The sequence below is a fragment of the Triticum aestivum genome, chromosome 6D, assembly GCF_018294505.1.
Source record: "Triticum aestivum cultivar Chinese Spring chromosome 6D, IWGSC CS RefSeq v2.1, whole genome shotgun sequence".
Taxonomy (NCBI): domain Eukaryota; kingdom Viridiplantae; phylum Streptophyta; class Magnoliopsida; order Poales; family Poaceae; genus Triticum; species Triticum aestivum.
This window is the reverse complement of record NC_057811.1, coordinates 142,604,347-142,608,438: the sequence shown is the minus strand read 5'-3', so window position 1 is coordinate 142,608,438 and position 4,092 is coordinate 142,604,347. Positions and strand designations below refer to the sequence as shown.

At 48.7% G+C, this 4,092-nt stretch overlaps 1 pseudogene; it reads left to right on the top strand.

Annotated features, from left to right (window-relative positions):
• The first annotated feature begins 1,133 nt into the window (after positions 1 to 1,133).
• LOC123142532 (cytosolic sulfotransferase 5-like) lies at positions 1,134 to 1,592 on the top strand (annotated as a pseudogene).
• The last annotated feature ends 2,500 nt before the right edge of the window (positions 1,593 to 4,092 follow it).

Genomic DNA, 4,092 nt, shown 5'->3' with positions numbered 1-4,092 from the left:
ATCTTGAACTACAGCACTGAAGTACTGCTTGAACTACTGCAGTATTGCTTCCAATACAGCAGTATTGGAGTATTGTTTCCAATGACTGGAATAGCAATTGCAGCAGTAGTGTACTGCACTTGTTCAGTAGTGTAGGAATTTAGTGTTCTTCTCTTCTCTTCTCTTCAGTAAATTAAATTTAAGAGTAGTTCTTGGAGTAGGACTTGTTATTGCTGCTGTTTTTTAACAATGGCATTGCATGCAGTACTCAGTTGAAAAATTAGAATTGAATGCAGTACAAGAAACTGTAAGCATAATTATCAGGAGTAATAATCAGTTTTTTTAATGAATAACAATGGAATTTGATTTCTGCTGGTTTATTTAGAAACAACAGATCCCCAAGTCAAAAAACCAGAATCCTGGAACACTTCAGGAGCACTTGAATTTCAAATTCTAATGGTTTCTGTTGGTTTATTTAAATAAACAGCGCATCTTCAGTAACATGGAACTAAGAGCAGAACCTACGTGCAATAAACTCCTGATTTCTGCTGGTTTATTTAAATCCTGCTGTAAATTACTGAAGCTGTTGTTACTGATTCATCAAATTCTGCTGTTAATTTCAGTGCACGAGCGAGGAGTACCTGCCTGGAGTGCTGTCTGTGGCGACGACCAGGCGGGGGAGAGGCTGGGCAGCGCGGCGGCCAAGATGGGGTTGAGAGGACCAGGCTGGTGCCGTGGTGCGGCGAGGACCAATTTGGGAGCGGCGGAGGCGGCGGCTAGGCTGGGTCGTACGTGCATGTACTCCTGGAGTATTTAGGAAAGGAGGGAGTACATGTGCATGCATGAACATGAGTATAACTCATCGTTAATTAGTTTTTGCATGTACACCTGTGCAGTGCTGGGGTTCGTATCCGGCAGGCTCATACATACGGCATGAACCAGCAAATTCAGAAGAAAAGTACAAGTGCCAGCAATTGATTATTGATGCTTATCTTATCGTCAGCATCGCCCGTGCTGACGTGCAGGCGGAGCAGCCTACCGATGGAACTACCTCGCGTGGCGGGGCATCGTTATCTAGCTGCTGCTTATACAAGGCCACAGTACAACTCGCGCACCAACACAGCCGAACGCACGCACGCACAACGGCGCTATCCATGGCTGCCTCTGCCGCCGACGACATTGCCGAGCTTGCGATCACCTCGCTTCCCCTCGACACACGGTTCCTCCCGTTCCATCTGAGGCAGTACGGCGGGTTCTGGCTGTTGGAGGAGTTCCTCATGGCCGTTCCGGCCGTACACTCGGTCTTCAAGCCGAGGCCGTCGGACGTCCTCCTTGCCAGCTTCCCCAAGTGCGGCACCACCTGGCTCAAGGCTCTCGCCTTCGCCACGTGCAAGCGGGCCGAGCACCCGCCGCATGACCTCAACCACTCGCTCCGCCGTGGCAACCCCCAGGATGTAGTCAGGTACCTGGAGATGGCGTTCGCGCAATCGACGGACAACAGTGGAGCAGGCGATGTGTTCGCGGTGCTCCCTTCGCCACGCGTGCTTGCTACACACCTCCCCTACTCTCTCCTGCCATAGCGCATCACCGCGGAGGACGATTCTAAATCGTAAACCGGATACGTGTTTACACTGAACGGTGGAGCTGTCAGTTGGTGCAGTTCTAAACAAAGCGTCGTGGCGGGATCTACGTGTGAAGCGGAGTACATAGCTGCTTCGGAAGCAGCAAATGAAGGAGTTCATATCCGATCTAGGTGTCATACCTAGTGCATCGGGACCAATGAAAATCTTTTGTGACAATACTGGTGCAATTGCCTTGGCAAAGGAATCCAGATGTCACAAGAGAACCAAGCACATCAAGAGACGCTTCAATTCCATCCGGGATCAAGTCCAGGTGGGAGACATAGAGATTTGCAAGATACATACGGATCTGAATGTTGCAGACCCGTTGACTAAGCCTCTTCCACGAGCAAAACATGATCATCACCAAGACTCCATGGGTGTTAGAATCATTACTGTGTACTCTAGATTATTGACTCTAGTGCAAGTGGGAGACTGAAGGAAATATGCCCTAGAGGCAATAATAAAGTTATTATTTATTTCCTCATATCATGATAAATATTTATTATTCATGCTAGAATTGTATTAACCGGAAACATAATACATGTGTGAATACATAGACAAACATAGTGTCACTAATATGCCTCTACTTGACTAGCTCGTTGATCAAAGATGGTTGAGTTTCCTAAACATAGACATGAGTTGTCATTTGATTAACGGGATCACATCATTAGGAGAATGATGTGGTTGACTTGACCCATTCCGTTAGCTTAGCACTTGATCGTTTAGTTTACTGCTATTGCTTTCGTCATGACTTATACATGTTCCTATGACTTTGAGATTATGCAACTCCTGAATACCGGAGGAACACTTTGTGTGCTACCAAACATCACAACATAACCGGGTGATTATAAAGGTGCTCTACAGGTGTCTCCGATGGTGTTCGTGGAGTTGGCATAGATCAAGAATAGGATTTGTCACTCCGATTGTCGAAGAGGTATCTCTGGGCTCTCTCGGTAATGCACATCACTATAAGCCTTGCAAGCAATGTGACTAATGAGTTAGTTGCGGGATGATGCATTACGGAACGAGTAAAGAGACTTGCCGGTAACGAGATTGAGCTAGGTATTGAGATACCGACGATCGAATCTCGAGCAAGTAACATACCGATGACAAAGGGAACAACGTATGTTGTTATGCAGTTTGACCGATAAAGATCTTCGTAGACTATGTAGGAACCAATATGAGCATCCAGGTTCTGCTATTAGTTATTGACCGGAGACGTGTCTCGGTCATGTCTACATAGTTCTCGAACCCGTAGGTTCCGCACGCTTAAAGTTTTGTGACGATCGGTATTATGAGTTTATATGTTTTTTGTACCGAAGGTAGTTCGGAGTCCCAGATATGATCACGGACATGACGAGGAGTCTCGAAATGGCCGAGACATAAAGATTGATATATTGGAAGCCTACATTTGGACATAGGAAGAGTTCCGGGTGAAATCGGGATTTTACCGGAGTGCCGGAGGGGTTACCGGAAGCCCCCGGGGGTTAATGGGCCTTGTTGGGCCCTAGTGGAGAGAGAGAGGGGCCGGCCAGGGCAGGCCGCGTGCCCCCTTCCCCTCTGGTCCGAATTGGACTAGGAAGGGGGGGGCGCCCCCTTTCCTTCTCCTTCTCCCCCTTCCTTTCCCCCTCCTAGTAGGAGTATAGGAGTAGGAAAGAGGGGAGTCCTACTCCTACTAGGAGGAGGACTCCTCCTCCTGGCGCGCCCTACAGGTCCGTCCGGCCTCCCCCTTGCTCCTTTATATACGGGGGCAGGGGCACCCTAGGACACACAAGTTGATCATTGATCTCTCCCAGCCGTGTGCGGTGCCCCCCTCCACCATAATCCACCTCGGTCATATCGTATCGGTGCTTAGGCGAAGCCCTGCGTCGGTAGCTTCATCAACAGCGTCACCACGCCATCATGCTGACGAAACTCTCCCTGGAGCTCTACTGGATCGTGAGTTCGCGGGACGTCACCGAGCCGAACGTGTGCTGAATTACGCGGAGGTGCCGTACGTTCGGTACTGAGGATCGGTCGATCGTGAAGACGTACGACTACATCAACCGCGTTGTCATAACGCTTCCTCTTAATGGTCTACGAGGGTATGTGGACGACACTCTGCCCTCTTGTTGCTATGCATCACCATGATCTTGCGTGTGCGTAGGAATTTTCTTGAAATTACTACGTTCCCCAACAGTGGCATCCGAGCCAGGTTTATGCGTAGATGTTATATGCACGAGTACAACACAAGTGAGTTGTGGGCGATACAAGTCATACTTCTTACCAGCATGTCATACTTTGGTTCGGCGATATTGTTGGATGAAGCGACCCGGACCAACATTACGCGTACGCTTACGCGAGACTGGTTCTACCGACGTGTTTAGCACACAGGTGGCAGGTGGGTGTTAGTTTCTCCAACTTTAGTTGAACCGAGTGTGACTATGCCCGGTCCTTGAGAAGGTTAAAACATCACTAACTTGACGAACTATCGTTGTGGTTTTGATGCGTA